This window comes from Antechinus flavipes, chromosome 4 (genome assembly GCF_016432865.1).
Source record: "Antechinus flavipes isolate AdamAnt ecotype Samford, QLD, Australia chromosome 4, AdamAnt_v2, whole genome shotgun sequence".
Lineage (NCBI taxonomy): Eukaryota > Metazoa > Chordata > Mammalia > Dasyuromorphia > Dasyuridae > Antechinus > Antechinus flavipes.
Genome location: NC_067401.1, coordinates 192,361,375 through 192,380,161, shown reverse-complemented (window position 1 = coordinate 192,380,161; position 18,787 = coordinate 192,361,375). Strand labels below are relative to the sequence as shown.

Genomic DNA, 18,787 nt, shown 5'->3' with positions numbered 1-18,787 from the left:
TTACATGATCTTATGATCTAGGCGCAGTGGTTCTCAAACTTTTGTTTTCAGTATCTTTATTCTATTAAAAATTACTGAGGATCTCTCCAAAGCATTTTTGTTTATCTGGGTTATATTTATAGACATTAACCATATTGGAAATAAAAACTATTTTTGAATTTGTAGACCCTCTAAAAGGGTTTCAGAAATCCCCAGGATTCTCTAAACCATCCTCTGAGAACCACTGATCTAGGGCATGATAGGGTCTGGTTAAGTCCAACTATAAAAGTTATCATGAAATCTTGTCTCCTACAACTTTGTCCAATCCCCAGGAAGCCAGGGAGAACCTTGACATAATTCTTGGACTCACAGCCAAGAGAGATCTCAGATGCCATTTACTTCTGTCATTTAGACTGTCAATTCAAAACAACTTTGTTAATTCAATGCAGTGGTCTGTCTTCATATCTGCTGCCCTCAGTTCTGCTTCTAGGCTTAGGAAACACCAATCAAAGGAAGAAAGTATGGAATGTATAGAAAATAAATCCAGGGCCAGGAGGTTTTGACTAGAGACTAGAATTTAGGAAGGGAAATCATTTAATATAAAGGTAAGGTGAATTTGTAGAGCCTCAAATGTCAGCTAATATTTGAACTTTGTTTACTAAGGAATGAGGAGCCATTGATACATTCTTATATTTTATACATTCCTACCATTTGTACCCTGTGTACTCTCAGCTAAATATTATATTCTAGGAAAGTTTTCAAAATGGTCTGCTCTGCCCAGAGTTTATTTAGCATAATTTGCATAAAGTTATTTGGTTGTAAATTGATCAGATTAGTTTTCCAGTCTCCCTGAGTAAGATCCACAGCATAGTTTCCTGGATTTTCTTTTCCAGCATACGCATATTCAAAGGTAAATACAGAATTCAGCATAAAGCCAAAGATGAATGAAATTTGGAGTATTTGCCTCTTGATTATCCATATTGAAGGCTCTCCTGCAATAGCAGAGGTAGGATTGACCATATCGATCTTTACTGTCTGTTCTCTGTAGACACGCATACTGAACCACAGCACTTTCCCATTAAAGGCAAAGAAAGCTAAATACTTCCTTATGGATTTTTAATTCTTTCATGAAGCAAGGTTTGCTTATCTTACTTTTTGTTCCATTTTACCCCTTTTTTTCCATCAGTACCACAAAATACAAAATCTGTATTGGAATTTGAATTAGGAGCTAAATGAGGCTCTTGGGCACCTCAGTACCTAGGATAGAGTTATTTCTCAGAAGGTTTTAGTTAGTTTTTCTATTCTCTGGACAATCCTTTCACACAAATATAGAGACTTTCTTACCACCTTCAAGAAGGTCCTTTTGAATCACAGAACAGTGGAGTCAGAAATAATCAAGATTTCTCAGGCTAACAGAAATCCATAAGTACAAACTATCAGAGTCATTTAAGTATTTTAGGTATAGGTTAGGTACCTGGATGATCTCAAATTGTTTATGGTAGCCTAGTACTTTGGAAAAGTACTCCAGTAACTCTGGAGTCAGGATCTGGATTTAAATATCACCTCTGATCCTAGCTGCATGATTTTGGCCAAGTGACTTCATTTCACCGGGCCTCAGTTAATGATGGAGACCTCCAAGGAGCCTTCTAGATCTGTTTATGTGATCTTATAATCTAGGGCATGAGAGGGTCTGTTCAGTCCAACTAAGTTATTATGAAATCTTGTCTCCCACAATTTTGTTGTAGTGAGAACCTTGACATAATTCTTGGACTCACAGCCAAGAGAGATCTCAGACACCATTTAATTCTGTCATTTAGATTGTTAATTCAAAACACCTCTGTCAATTCAACTCAGACATTTATTAATCACCTCCTTCATATAGCACTCTAATATGTATTGGGCCTACAGAGATGGAATAAGACAGTTCTAATTTTCAAGGAGCTTTCAAACCAACAGGTCAAAACTGAGGCTATTAAAGTAATTGTCAGGGGAAGGGTCAGAACTGGTATCCTGGTTCTCAGACTCCCCAATTCAATATTCTTTCCAAGATATCATGCACTGTCTGTTTAGAAATGTTTAATACTTAAATTTGATACTTAAGAAAGCTAGCCTTTGGTAAAATTGTTAGGCTCATTTTCTAAGATTATCTATTCCAAGGGGAGATAATTCATAGTGTGTGCCTCAATGTAACCCAATGCAAGTAGTTTGTATGGGAGATAAGGGGAAAGCAGAGGATTAAGAAAGGACAGAAAACAGATTGTTTTAGGAAGTTCTCTCTCTCTCTCTCTCTCTCTCTCTCTCTCTCTCTCTCTCTCTCTCTCTGTCTGTCTTTTTGTTTTGGTCTCTGTCTGTCTTTCTCTTGTATTAAAAAAAATTTTCAAAAGCCTAATGAGCCTTCAAAACCTTTATTTGGCAATACAGTTCCCAATAACCTGGTTCTACATTGCCAAGATCACTGAGCCTTTCTGTTGCTGTATATACACACTCTGATTTCTCTGTCTGAGCTCAGAGCATATCACTACCACCAGCAGGAAATACATTCAATGTGGGGAACGACATCCTGGATCCTAGCTTTTCCATCTCCATTCCACAAACACATCCTTGTCTTCTTCATAGTTCACTAAGGCAAGCTGCAGACTGGTGGCTCAGCCTCAGGACTATTGAAAACATTGTTGCCTCCACAGAGGCTCCAGGGCCAAGCTGAAGACTGTGAGACTGACTACTGATGGGATTCCTCTGGCTCATCTCCCACTGGGGTTTTATTAATTGTTTATATTGATGTTTGTTAATTGGCAATAACCAGCCTGATGAAGTGTCTTTTAATTAACCCCTCTCAGGGCACAAAGGCTGAGCCCGATTGGTGTTTGCAATATAAAGTGAGAAGGAGTTAGCCCCTCCATCTACTCCCCTCATTATTGCTGTTAAATAAACTACCAATACCTGTCAAGCAAATGGTGTGGGGAAACATAACTCTTCTGTGCCAAAATGCCATATGAACTCCCTGTCCCTCGTCTTACTTTATTCCAGTCTACAGCATCAGAAACAGTTCTAGAATTGTTCATAGGACCTCAGGGACCAACCCTTTCATTTTACAAATAAGGAGAAATAAGGCCTGAGAATATAAGTGGTTTGCTTAATAGCACACAAGCAGTAACTGTCACAAATGGGATTTGAACCCTTCAAAGGCTCCACTATACTAAGCATTTATTAAGGGTCAAAAAATGTTCCATGTGGTCTTCTAGATGACTCATTGGATAGAGGCTCTGGGATCAGGAAGACTCATCTTCCCAAACTCAAATCTGACTTCAGCCATTCAGTACTGTGTGACCTTGGGCCAGGCCCTTAACCCTGTTTGCCTCAGTTTCCTCATCTACAAAATGATTTGGAGAAGGAAATGGGAAACCACTCCAGTATCTTTGCCAAGAAAACCCCAAAAGGGTCACAAAAGAGTTAGACACAAGTAAACAATGGTACCACCTATATCAGGACTGAAAATAAAGAGAACATAAAAACACACTCCTTGCCCTCTTCTTCCCTCCTTGGAGTATCTTTTCTGAAGGGGAACACTCTACAGGACCACATCTGCCATATATGGTATCCCTTTGCAGAACTTCACACAGCTATACTTAGAACACATCCACACAACCTCAAAAAGGACTTATTCTGTGATTTTTTTTTTTTTTTTTTTTTTTTTTTTTTTTTTTTTTTGCTGAGGCAATTAGGGTTAAGTGATTTGCCCAGGGTCACACAGCTAGGAAGTATTAAATATTCAGGCCCGCATTTGAACTCAGATCCTCCTTATAGGAAGAAGTCAGAGGCACAATGAAGTTTCCCCTAAAGTGGCAAAATAAGTGGTTCTGAAATGAGTAAGACCTGAGCTAGGTCTTTTAAAAGCTATGTGACTCAGGGCATGTCTGCTTCAATTTCCTCAAGTGTAAAATGGGGATCATAATAGCACCTACCTCCCAGAGTTGTAAAGTTCAAATAATATTTTTAAGTGTTTAGCACCCCACCTAGTGCATAACAGATGATTAATAAAAAATTGGTTTCCTTCCTTTTTTCCTAGGCACAGAGTGTCTTTGTCTTCAGCGACTGATCTCCTTAAGATTCCAATAGGAATATGAGAAGTGAAACTGATTGAAGAAGAGACTCTCCTTGCTCTGCAAGAAAGAATTATATAATAGAAGAATCGATATTTCTTCTACTACCTGACAAAGGCATCAAATATCAGAGCTAACTCTGAGTGAAAGAGAGAAGAGGTTTCTGATAACCCTAAACTAAGGTTCATTGCCCTTGCTAATTGTGCACTATAGCATTTCAACTAACGAAAATGCTGTAACACTTTAGCAGAAGAGAGCATAGTGGTACCCAAATGAGTCAGACACTGAAAAGGAAGTCAATGTAGCTGCCCATCAAAGAGAAATCCTGGGAAATCAATCTGTCCAGTGGAGACATCATGCCCTACGAAGAACTCAGAAAATGAGCAAATTGTCCAACCCAGTATAGCAAGCAGTTTTCAGAACAAAGTGACATTGCAGGACTAGTCCAGAAATAGTTGCCCAAGAGTAGTGTGGCCCGTATGGCCCAGTCTGGCAGCAGCTACTCAGTGGCCAAAAACAACAAACCTGGTCCAACATAGCAGCAGCCATGCCCAGTAATGAAGCAATTTATTTATTTTAGCCCAGCAGCTTCAATGAGGTATTAGTTCTAAAGCAGAGAGATTTGTCTGCCCTGGTATAGCAACAGACTAATCTGCCCAATAGGGCTGTCATGCCCCATGAAGGGTCAGTCCTCCCTCGTACAGTAAGGAAACCAAGCTGATTTAAATAGTGTTTGTATAAGAGAAAAGCAGAAATGGGGTTTGAATATCTGCCAGAGTTTGATCTGAAGTCTATAGGTAATTTGTTGTTATTAATAATTTTTAGTCATGAATGACTCTTTGTGATCCCATCTAGGCTTTTCTTGGTAAAGATACTGGAGTGGTTTGCCATTTCCTTCTCCAACTCATTTTATAGATGAGAAAACTGAAGCAAATGTAGTTAAGTGATTTACCCAAAGTCATATAAGTGACTTTGTACCTGAGGTCAGATTTGAATTCAAGAAGATGAATTTTGTTGTTTCCACGTCCACTGAATTACTTAGCTACCCAGTCTAGACCTCCTTGTAGGCTGCATGAATCTAAGCCTGCTTTCCTAGGATCAGAGCTCTTATATCACCAAATAGATTTTGCCATAGCCTATCCTATCCTAATCATATCTAAAACTATATTATAGAGGCAATCATCAAAACCATTTGATACTGGCTAAGAAATACAGTGGTGGATCAGTACACGAGACACAGTAGTAAATAACTATAATAATATTTTAAAATATTATTTATTTATATTTAACTATTTACTATTAACTATTTAAAATAGTTTAATAATTTTACAAATCTAAAAACTCCAGCTTTTGGGTTAAGAATTCACTATTTGACAAAAATTGCTAGGAAAACTAGAAAATAGTATGATAGAAACTTGGGTTAGTTTCTATCATAGGATCTCACATCCTATATCAAGATAAGATTGAAATAGGTACATGATTTAGATAGAAAGGATCATACTATAAGCAAAGAATAGTTTACCTGTCAGATTTTTGGAGAAGGGAGAAGGGAGAAAATGATTTTTATTCAATTTATGACTAAAAAGAAATAGAAAACATTATGAAATGCAATTTTGATTACATTAAATTAAAAAGGTTTTATGCAAACAAAACCAAAGCAACCAAAACTGGAAGAAAAACAGAAAGCTAATTTTTAAAGCCAGTGTTTCTGATTAAGGACTCATTTCTAAAATATAAAGTTAAGTCACACTTAAAGGAATATAAGTCATTCCCTAATTGATAAATGGTCAAAGGATGTGAACAAGCAGTTTTTCAGGTAAATAAATTAAAGCTATTGATAATCATATGAAAAAATGCTCTAACTTACTATTGATTATAGAAATGCAAATTAAAACAACTCTGAGATATGAGTTGTTATCTCAGAGTTGTTTTAATTTGCATTTCTATAATCAGATTGGTTCATATGACAAAAAAAGCAAATGATAAATGTTGGAAGAAATGTGGGAAAACTGGGACACTAATGCACTGTTGGTGGAGCTGTAAACAGATCTAAGCATTTTGGAGAGTCATTTGGATACTCAAGGGACTATAAAACTGCATATGCTTTGATCCTGTAATATAATTAGTAGGTTTGTATGCCTCATAAGAAAGAGAAAAATACCCATATGTGCAAAAATAGTTATAGCAACTCTTTTTGTAGTGGCAAAGAATTGAATATTGAGGTGATGCCCATCAATTGGGGAATAACTGAATAAGTTATAGTATATTAATGTAACAGAATACATTTGTGCTATAAGAAATGATGAGCAGACAGGTTTTAGAAAAGCTTGGAAAGACTTACATGAACTGATATTGAGTGAAATGAGCAAAACCAGGAGAACATTTTACACTGTAACAGAAAGATTTATGTGATGATCAACTATATTAGCCTTAGCTCTTTTCAGCAATATGGTGATCCAAAACTCTTGTGATAGAAAATGTAATTCACATCCATAGTAAGAACTATGGAGTTTGAATGTAGATTAAAGCATATTATTTTCACTTTTTAAAAATTACTTTTTTGTTTTTTCTTTTTCATGGTTTTCCCCTTTTGTCCTAATTCTTCTTTTACAACATTACTAATATGGAAATATGTTATATCAGATTTTTTGCTCTCTTGGAGAGGGAAGAGGAAGGAAGAAAGGGAGAAAATTTTGGAACTCAAAATCTTACAAAAATGAATGTTGGAAAAAATACTGTGTGTTTAAAAACACAACAATGGGGAAGGAGGGAGGGCAGTAGGGAGCCAAGATGGGTCTTTGTTTGAGCCAAAATGCAAAATACAGAAGCACTGGCTTCTTTGTCCTGGTTCAGAAGGCAGTGGATCAGCAGATTAGCTGTGAGACCTCCAAAGCAACTATAGAAGGCAAATAATGAGCCCCTAAATTCAAGCATAACAAGTATGACTTGGCCACACCCACTCAGCATAGAAAGAAAGCCACCAGTACCAGTCCCAGTGTAACATGAAACCACTGTCACCTGTAAAGGAAGCTTGGAATAATCTCTCCTTTGCCCTAAGAGCAGATCTCAACCTTTAAAAATGAGCAAAAAAGCAAAAAAAAAATTCTTACCATAGAAAGCAATTATGGAGACAAGGAAGAATAGACCTCAAAACCTGAGGACACTAAAGGCAAAATGTCTCCAGATAATATCCCAAAGGGTGATATGAATTGCTCTCCAATTCAAAATGCTCTGTTGGAAGAATCCAAAAAGGATCTTAAAAGAGAGTTAGAAAAAAATGAGAAAAATAATTGAAAACTTTGGAAAAGAAAACAGAAATTGTGTGAAGAAAATCACTACTTAAAAATTATATTTGGTAAAATGGAAGAGGAAAACAACTCCTTAAAATAGATTTGATAAAATGGGAACTGAGAATAACTCCCTAAAAATAGAATTGATGAAATGGGGGGAAAATCCACAAAACAACTTATTTAAAAGTTCAATTGACCAAATGCAAAAAGAGGGGGGAAAAAAGCTAGCTGAAGAAAATAATTTAATTTTTTAATTTAGAAGTAGAATTGAACATGGAAATGAATGATTCAATGGGGCATCAAAAATCAGTCAAACAAAACAAAAAAAAAATGAAAAATAGAAGAACATATAAAGTATCTCTTTGGAAAAACCTGGAAAATAAATCCAGGAGAGACAATCTAAAAATTATTGGACTACCTGAAAACCACAATGAAAAAAAAGAGTCTAGCAAAGAAGAAATCATCAAGGAAAACTGCACTGATGTCCTAGAACCAGAGTATAAAATAACCATTGAAAAAATCCACTGATTACCTCCTGAAAAAGACCCCAAAATGAAAACTCCAAGGAATATTGTAGCTAAATTCCAGAATTATCAGATCAAGGAGAAAATACTATAAGCAGCCAGAAAGAAACAATTCAAATATCTAGGAGCCACAATCAGGATTATGAATGACCTAACATCTTCCTCTTTAAAGGGTCAAAGGCCAGTCAAGAATCAACTATCCAGAAAAATTAAGTTTTATCTTTTAAGGGAAAAGATGGACATTCAATGAAATAGGGGATTTTCATTTATTTTTGATGAAAAGACCAGAGCTGAACAGAAAATCTGATCTTCAAATATAGAACTCAAGACAAGTATAAAAAGGGGAAAAAAGGAAGAAAAAAAGCCTATGCTTAAAAAAAAAGTTAAAATGTTTACACCCTATATAGGAAGAAGCTATGTTTAACTCTTGAGAGCTGTATTTTGTTAGGAATATCTTTAGAGGGTGTATGTATAATTTCAGTTTATTGTGATGATATAAAAAAGAAACTAGGAGTGGAAAAGGGATTGTATTGGCAGAAGATGAAGGAGGAGACAAAATGAGGTAAATTATATTACACAAAGAGGCAAAAAGACCTATTATAATTGAGAAAAGGAAGTGAAGGGGATGAGTATTGTGTGAACATTAATCTCATCACATTTGGCTCCAAGAGAATATCAGGCATACTAAATTTGATAGAGAAATTTGTTTCACTAAATAGAGAAATAAGATGGGAAACGGGAAAGGAAAGGGGTAGGCTAATAGAAAGGAGACCAGAAAAAGAAAAGGGAAGGGATAAGAAAGGGAGGAAGGGCTGCAAAAGGAGAAGGCAGATTGAGGGAGGTAGTGGTCAGAAACAAAACAGTGGGGCAGAGGAAAAGAGGGAAAAGGAAAGATTGAAGTATTACTTGAAGAAAATAAGATGGCAGGAAATACAGAGTTAGTCATTTTAACTGTGAATATGACTGGGATGAACTCTTATAAAATGGAAGTGGATAGCAGATTAAAAGCTGAATCATACAATATGTTGTTTACAAGAAACACATTTAAAGCAGAGTGATACTTACAGAGTAAAGATAAAAGGCTGGAGCAGAATCTATTATTCTTCATCTGTAGTAAAAAGAAGAAGAAGAAGAAGAAGAAGAAGCAGGGTTAGTGATCCTAATCTTAGATAAAGCAAAAGCAAAAATATAGCTAATTAAAAGAAATGAGGAAGGAAACTACACCTTGCTAAAGAGTACCATAGATAATGAAAATATCAATTATATATGCTCCAAGTGGTATAGCATCCAAATTTCTAGAGAAGTTGAGTGTTGCAAAAAGAAATAGGCAGAAAATTATACTACTGAAGGATCTCAAATTTACTCTATCAGAATTAGGTAAATTTTGAATTTCAAAATAAACAAGAAAAAAGTTAAGGAGGCAAATAAAATTTTAGAAAAGTTAGGTGTTTGGGGAAAAAATGAATGTGGACAGATAGGAATATATTTTTTTTCAGAGATACATGGAACCTACACAAAAATTGATGATGTGTTAGGGCATTAAAACCTCAAAATCAAATGCAGAAAGGCAGAAATAATAATGTTTTTCAGATAACATTGCAATAAAAATTACATGTAACAAAGGACCAGAGAAAATAGGAAAGATTAATTGGAAACTAAATAATCTGACCCTAAAGAATGAGTGGGTGAAACAACAAATAATATACACAATCAATAATTTCATCCAAGAGAATGACAATAATGAGACAACATAACAAAATCTATGGGATGCAGCCAAAGCAGTTCTTAGGGGAAATTTTAAATCTTTAGATGCTTACTTGAACAAAATAGAAAAAGAGAAGAACAATGAATTAGAAAAAAGACAAATTAAAGCCCCCTAATTAAATATCAAATGTGAAATTCTGAAAACAAAAGGGGAGATTAATAAAATCGAAAGTAAGAAAACTATTGAACTAATAAACAAAACTAAGAGTTGGTTTTATGAAAAAAAAACAAGAAAATAAATAAACCTTTAGTTAATTTGATTAGAAAAAGGAAAGTAGAAAATTAAATTGCTAGTATCAAAAATGAAAAGGGTGAACTTTCCATCAATGAAGAGGAAATTAAAGCAATAATTAGGAGTTATTTTGCCCAGCTGCATGCCAATAAATCTGATAATCTAAGTGAAATGGATAAATGCTTACAGAATATAGATTATTCAGATTAACACAGGATTTTAGAAAAAGAAATTGAACAAACTATTAATCAACTCCTCAAGAAAAAATCTCCAGGGCCAGATGCATTTACAAGTGAATTCAACCAAACATTTAAAGAACAACTAATTCCAATACTATGCAAACAATTTAGAAAAAGAGGGAAAGTTTTTTTATTCCTTTCATGACACAGATATGGTGCTTATATGGTGATAAACCAGATATGGTCAAAACAGAGAAAGAAAATTATAGACTGATTTCCCTAATTAATATTGATGCAAAACTCTTAATAAAATTTTAGCAAAGAGATTACAGCAAGTTATTACTAGCATAATACATCATGACCAAGTAGGATTTATATCAAGAATTCAGGACTGGTTCAATATTAGGAAAGCTATTAGCATAATTGATTACATCAGTAATCTAACTAACAAAAATCATATGATTATCTCAATAGATGCAGAAAAAAGCATGTGAAAAAATCCAACACCCATTCTTATTAAAAACATTAGAGAGTATAGGAATAAGTGGAGTTTTTTTTTAAATGATCAGTAACATCTATTTAAAAACATCAGCAAGAATCATATATCATGGATATAAACTAGGACTATTCCCAATAAGATCAGTAGTGAAACAAGGTTGCTCACTATCACCATTCCTATTCAATATTGTATTAGAAATGTTAGCTTTAGCAAGAAGAGAAGAAAGAGAAATTAAGGGAATTAGAGTAGGTAATGAAAAAAACAAATTATCACTCTTTGCAGATGATATGATGTCATACTTGGTGAAATCCAGAGAATCAACTAAAAAACTACTAGAAACAATTAACAACTTTAGCAAAGTTGCAGGATATAAAATAAAGACACATAAATCATAAGCATTTCTATATGTTACAAAGTTCAATAGTAAGAGGATACAAAAAGAAATTCCATTTAAAATAACTGTAGATAATATAAAATATTTGGGAGTCTACCTGCCAAGACAAAGCCAGGAACTATATGAAGACAATTACAAAACACTTTTCATACAATTAAAATCAGATCTAAACAAGGGGAAGAATTCATGGGTAGACTGGGCTAACATACTAAAAATGACAATTCTACCTACATTAATCTACTTATTCAGTGCCATACCAATCAAATTGCCAAGAAATTATTTTACAGAGCTAGGAAAAATAATAACTAAATTCATCTGGAAGCACACAAGGTCAAGAATTTCAAGGGAATTAATGGAAAAAAATGCAAATGAAGGTGACTTAGCTATGCCAGATCTACAAGCAGTGGTCATCAAAACTATTTGGTACTGACTATAGGCTAGGCTTACAAGGCACAATAGTCAATTTCTGTGGTAATCTAGTGTTTGATAAATCCAAAGACCCCACACAAAAATTGCTGGGGAAATTGGAAATTAGTACGGCAGAAAGTAAGCATTGACCCACAACTAACCTATACCAAGATAAGGTCAAATTGGGTTCATTATTTAGGCATATAAGCAAATTAGAAGAACAAAGGATAGTCTACCTCTCAGATTTGTAGAGAAGGAAGGAATTTATAGCCAAAAAACAATTAGAGTATGTTATAAGATGCAAAATGGATAATTTTGATTATATTAATTTAAAAAGTTTTTGTACAAACAAAACCAATGCAGACAAGATTAGACAGGAAGTAGAAAATTGGGGGAAAAATTTGCATCTAAGAGTTCTGAGAAAGGCATCATTTCTAAGACACATAGAAAATTGACTCAAATTTATAAGAATACAAGTCATTTTCTAATTGATAGTTAAAGCATATGAACGATTTTCAGATGAAAAAATTAAAGCCATTTCCAATCAAACAAAAATGTTTTAAATCACTTGATCAGAGAAATGTAAATTAAAACAACTGTGAGGTATCACTACATACCTCTCAGATTAGCTAGGATGACAGGAAAAGATAATGATAAATGTTGGAGGAGATGTAGGAAAACTGGGGCTCTAATACAGTGTTGATGGAGTTGTAAACTGTTCCTACCATTCTGGAGAGCAATATCCAAAGAGTTATCAAAATGTGCATACCCTTTGATCCAACACTTGTATACAGCAACAAGATTATGTGATGATCAATTCTGATGGATGTGACTCTTTTCAGAAATGAGGTGATTCAGGCCAATTCCAATAGACTGGTGATGGAGAGAGTCATCTGCACCCAGAGAGAGGACTGTGGGGACTGAGTGTGAGGTACAATATAGTATTTTCAGGTTTTTGTGTTGTTTGCTTGCTCTTTGTTTTCTTTCTCATTTTTTTCCCTTTTTGATCTGATTTTTCTTGTGCAGCATGACAATTGTGAAAATATGTATGGAAGAATTGTACATGTTTAACATATATTGGATTATTTGCTGTCTAAGGGAGGGGTTTGGGGAGAAAAAATTTGAAATACAAGGTTTTGCAAGGATGAATGTTGAAAATTATCTTTGTATATATTTTGAAAATAAAAAGCTATTATTTAAAAAATTTAAAAATAAAATTAAAGAACTACAACAACAATAAAAATATTTTGCCATAAATATGAATTAGGAGCTGAGGTTGAGTTGGAGGGTAAGAGGATCAACTCTCAGAGTCAATATGCCCTTTCCTTCTCCTGTACTCTATCAGTGAAGGATTCCTTGGTCCCTGTGTATGTCAGCCAGAAGAGAAGTAGCAATGGTTTTTCAGGGAGACCATTAATGAGGAAGTTAGGAGGGGCTATTTCCTGCCCTGCATTCCTTCTGGTTCTTCCCAGGCTTGATGGCACAGGAAAAAAGTGGCCAATTTCTTTGACAAGGCAGGTGTGGGCCTAGAAAATGCAAAACAGACTCAACAATGAAGAAAGGGAAGTTAGATGTGGAAAAAGTGGGAAAGATTACACTAGCACCTGTTGCTGGCCCTTTCCAGGTCATGCAGACAAGGTGCCAAGCAGCCATTTCCCAAGATAGTGTCTGTGCTTATGAGGGCAACATACCCAGCCTGTGCATTTGGTTTCTTTCTGCAGTCCCCTTCCTCAATCTATCCTTCTCTACTGTTGCATCCTAAGACATAGCAGAGGCTGTTTGGTTTTCAGAGTTTAAAATTGGACAAGGTCCTTAGAAACCTTCAAGTCCAATTGTCTCTATTTTTTAGAGAAGAAAACTGAGGTCCAGAGTGTAGGCCACGTCACAGTGTCCATGAAAGAGCCAGGATTTGAAGATAGGGCTCATTCCAGGTTGTCTTGCTGTTTCTTGCTGAGATGTAACTGATCACAGTCTCTTTTTTCATCAATTAATCAAAATATTTACTGAGCATCTACTATGTGAGGGGATGAGATAGGCACAAGCCTCTCTTTCCCTTTCATCCTACACTCCTCCAAAACTGGTCTTGCTCCTATGTAACATTGTTGGCTTCAGTTTGAGTCTCTCAGGGTTAAGCCTGCCACATCAATCCTGAGTACTGAGGAATTTGGGGTGTCTTTCTCATCCTCTCAATGACTGTCTCCCTCTATTTTTAAGGGAGCCAGTGATTAGTTCTTCAGTTTTATTTAAACATTTTATAAGGGAATGTTTCTTCATATACAGCAAGAACAAACATAACAACATTTCCCCAAATGCCATGGGGACATAATCCCATTTATAACATCCAGGTCTGTAGCAGGAATTAGGTTCACAATTTAATTCTCTTATATAACATTGGTCCCACTAAATTTTTACCCAAAGATGGCATTGTTTCCAGGTTCTGCTGGACTAAAGTAGCCAACCTGTATTCCTCAGAGCATATGTGCTTGCCTGGATGAAACAATTGGTTTGGATTCTTGTATTCCCAGATCCCTGGGATTGAAGTTTCTGGTTCCAGATCAGTGACATCACTCATTGTACCTAGAAAGCAAAGGATGGAAAAAGCCAAAGCTCCAGGCCTGTTTCTCTTACTGGCCACATAGCTTCAGGAAGAGAAGACTCCATGGACCCTTTCCCTTATAGCATGGTTCTCTTAACAGAAACAATTAATTAGAGACTTCAGACTCCAATGCTAATGCTGATTCAGACCTTTTTGAAGAGATGGAAAGCTTTGACTTCACAGTTATTGGAAAAAGCCTCCTCTCAACTATTTGGCAGGCCAACTAGAACCAGTTACAGAATGTCCACAATACTCCAAATGAATGGAGTGTGCAATGCTCCAGACTCCCATCACACAGCCATCTGGGTATGTCATCTCTGAATTTGAAATCCTGAAGTCTATTGCCTTCCAAGTAAGGTTCAGAATTCTTGGCATAATATTTCTACAATTCCACAGAATGATCCAAAATTTGGTGGAGAATTCTAACTTTACTTTTCGTTACTCCCCTTCTTGACTTCAACATACCAGGTACTATTCTCTTCCACTCCACACTGCCTCTCAAACATACCTGTCTCTAATACTTTGTTCATTTATACTTTTCCCTATGACTTTTACTTTCTTTATTCTCTGCTTTATCTGTTGAATTCCTCTCTCTCTCTCTCTCTCTCTCTCTCTCTCTCTCTCTCTCTCTCTCTCTGTCTCCCTCCATGTTTTTGTCTGTCTCTCTGTGTATCTCAATGTGTATCTGTCTCTGTCTCTATCTCTTTCTGTGTCTCTCTCTGTTTTTGTCTGTCTCTGTCTTTCTCTCCTTTTCTTCTCTCTCTCTCTCTCTCTCTCGCTCTCTCTCTCTCTCTGCTTTTCTCTCCCTCTCCCTATCTTTTCCCCTGTCTCTTTGTATTTCTCTGTGTCCCTCTCTGTCTTTGTCTAAGTGTATATGTTTCTCTCTTTCTGTGTCTCTGTCTCCCTCTCTGTCTCTGTCTTTCTCGCCTTCTCTTATGTCTCTCTCTCTCTCTCTCTCTCTCTCTCTCTCTCTCTCTCTCTCTCTCTCTCTCTTTCTGCTTTACTATCCTTCTCTCATTCTTTTTGTATGTTTCTGTGTCCCTCTCTGTCTTTGTCTGTTTCTCTGGGTATCTCTCTGTCTCTCTCTTTCTCTGTGTCTATTTCTCTGTCACTCTGTTTTTGTCTCTGTCTCTCTTTACTCTCTCTGTCTATGTTTGTGTATCTGACTCCCTCTCTGTCTTTGTCTGTCTGTCTCTGTCTCTGTGTGTCTCTGTCTCTTTCTGTCTCCCTGTATGTGTCTCTCTGACTCTCTCTGTGTTTTTCTGTCTCTGTTTCCTTTCTCTGTGTATGTGTGTGTCTGACTTCCTCTCTATCTTTGTCTGTCTGTCTCTATCTGTCTGTCTCTTGTTCTGTGCAGTCCATCATTTCATTGGGATATGAATATGAGAACTCACTATTTGACAAAAACCTCTGGAAAAATTGGAGACTAGTATGGGAGAAATTAGGGCTTGACCCACACCTAACAACCACACACCAAGATAAGATCTAAATGGGTTTATGATTTAGACATAAAGAGTGATATTATATGCAAATGAGAAGAACATAGGATAGTTTACCTCTCAGACCTGAAGGAATTTGTGTCCAAAGAAGAAATGGAACTCATAATTTTACAACAGATAGATAATGTTGATGATATTAAGTTAAAAAAAATTATACCAAAAAAACTAATGCAGATAAGATCAGAAAGGAACAATAAATTGGGAAATCATTTTTACATTTAAGGGTTCTGATAAAGGCCTCATTTCAAAAATATGTAGAGAATTAATTCAAATATATAAGAATTCAAACCATTGGGGCAGCTAGGTGGCACAGTGGATACAGCACCAGCCCTAAAGACAGGAAGATCGGATTTGAAATCTGGCCTCAGACACTTAACACTTCCTAGATGTGTGACCCTGAGCAAGTCACTTAACCCCAATTTCCTCAACAACAACAACAACAATAACAACAACAGAATTCAAACCATTCTCCAATTGATAAATGGTCAATGGATATGAACAGACAATTTTCAGATGAAGAAACTAAAACCATTTTAAATCATTATTGATCATAAAAATGCAAATTAAAACAACTCTGAGATACCACTACACACCTGTCAGCTTGGCTAAGATGACAGGAAAATATAATGACGCATGTTGGAGGGGATGCGGGAAAACTGGGACACTGATATATTGTTGGTGGATTTGTGAACAGGCATCCAACCATTCTGGAGAGCAACTTGGAACTAGGCTCAAAAAGTTATCAAACTGTGCATACCCTTTGATCCAGCAGTGTTTCTACTGGGCTTATACCCCAAAGAGATTTTAAAAGAAGGAAAGGGACCTGTATGTGCCAAAATGTTTGTGGCAGCCCTCTTTGTAGTGGCAAGAAACTGGAAACTGAGTGGGTGTCCATCAGTTGGAGAATGGCTGAATAAATTATGGTATATGAATGTTATGGAATATTATTGTTCAATAAGAAATGATCAAGAGGATGATTTTAGAGAGACCTGGAGAGACTTAACATGAACTGATGCTAAGTGAAATGAGCAGAACCAGGAAATCACTGTACATGGCAACAACAATATTATACAATGATCAATTCTAATAAATGTGACTTTTTCCAACAATGAGATAATTGATGTCAGTTCCAATGATCTTGTGATGAAAAGAACTATCTACACCCAGAGAGAGGACTGTGGGAATTGAATGTGGATCACAACTGAAAATTTCACTCTTTTTGATGTTGTTTGCTTGCATTTTGCCTTCTTATTCATCTTCTTTCCTTTTTGGGCTGATTTTTCTTGTGCAACAAGAGAATTGTATAAATATATTTATACATATTGGATTTAATATATATAATATATATTGAATTGCTACCATCTAGGGGAAGAGATGGGGGAAGAGGAGAAAATGTGAAACACAAGGCTATGCAAGGGTTAATGTTGAAAAATTATTTATGCATTTGTTTTGAAAATAAAAAGCTTTAAAAAAAAGAATGGCCCATAGCTTTGTGCAGTGTCACTATCTTAGCCAATGAGGTTTAACCTAGGTGTGATTATTGCTAATTAAAAGAACTGGTCTAATTGTTGAAACAAAACTTCCACACATGAAAACAACTATGAAAATCAACGATGAGTCTTCAATCTTTACAATGGTGTCAGTTGCAACTCATTCATGTTTTCCCATATTGAGTCAGTGTGAGTCTTGTCTGTCTTGTCCTTATCTATCCACTGTGCTGGGAAGCTCTTTGATTCTCTCAGCATTACATGAACACAAATGAATGTTCTGGTTGTCTATTGGTTACTTCTTGGTTTCAAAACACAAATGACGATGTTGTATGTCCTTCTTGGAGCTGCCCCAAAATGGAATGGGTTATGTCAAAAATGATATCCCCCTCCTTGGATGTCTTCAAACAGTTTGGATGACCTCTTGTCAGAAATGTATTTGTCAGTATTTCTTTTGAAGATGTGTTAGATGAAGTTCTGCTGAAGCTCCTTTCCACTCTCAAATTCCACGGTTCTGGGGGAGTTACATAACAGCATATAACAGTTTCTGATGAGTTGAAATTGAGGATTACCTAAAGGTTGATTGGCAGGTGTATGGTTGGCAGGAGCAGCCCAAAACACATTACCACTTTGGGGAAAAGCCTTGTAAAGCAACAGTACAGGATGGTATATAATTAAGTATTAAATTGAGTGGAACAGACTGACATACAAGAGTTCCACTGTAGTCTATCCTGGTCAGAGCACAGCTGGGGTATTATGTTCCATTTGCCACATTTTAAGAAAGACATTAACAAGCTGGTGCTTACCCAGAGGAGGGCAATCAGGACAATGAAGAGATTCAAAACAGGTCATGGGAGAACCATTGGAAGGAACTGAGAGATGTTTAAACTGGAGAAGGGGAGACTTGGAGGAGAGGATGTGTGAGCTAATTTCAAAGATCAGAAGGACAGGTGAAAGTGAGATTAGACTTTTTTCAGAATAGCAATGATATATATGTCAGAGTTAGAGGGTAAAGAACCCTGTTCTCTAAACCAATAGCTTACCTGTCAGAAGATCTGGATTCTAGTCTCACCAGAATCACTGGCACTGTGGCACTGGATTCATGTCTCTATAAACTAGTGTGTGACCACGGAAAAATTATTGCCTTTGTCTGGGCTTCCCTTTTCCTCCTCTGTAAAATGGGAGAAAGGAGACAGAGACTAGATGGTTTCTAAGAATCTTTCCTGCCCAGAGGTTCCATCTTCTAGGATCTGACCCCAGGGCTAGGAGAGACTCCACCCCCTAAATCACTGCAAAAGCTGAGGAGCTGCAGAGGATGTGCTTGGCTCCCTCTGGCTGGAGGACTCTCATTTCGATGAGTGAAATTGGGCCCTGGAGACCCTGAAGCCTCATTTCTCTTCGTCACTGTTGGTGAATCAGAACAAATCGATTCTGCAGCAACTTTAATAAATTGATTCAATTTGGCAAACAAAAAAGGCAAAAAGCCGGGGAAATATATAATGCTTGGAGCTACAGAGTTGAGCACTTAATCTCTGCTCTATAACCCCATCCCAAGGGCTGGCCCTTAAATAATTAAACAGAATGAAAGTTGAATATATGGTGCTTCTTTTTAGATACTGATTCTGGGAGTCCAGAGTGGCCCATGGATGAAGATGCATCACTATCTCCAAGCCTTTAGCATAAACCTATCCACAACCTGTTGCCTGCCTTATACAGTATACAAAGGCATAATGGAGAGGATAACAGTCAGAAAGGCCCGAGTTAAAATTCTGCTTCTGATGCTTATAGCTATATGACAGTAGCAAATCAATTAACCTCTTTGAGCCTTTGATTTTC

The 18,787-nt window shown here is 36.3% G+C and overlaps 1 pseudogene; it reads left to right on the top strand.

Moving 5' to 3' along the window:
* The first annotated feature begins 16,950 nt into the window (after positions 1–16,950).
* LOC127563721 (uncharacterized) lies at positions 16,951–17,111 on the top strand (annotated as a pseudogene).
* The last annotated feature ends 1,676 nt before the right edge of the window (positions 17,112–18,787 follow it).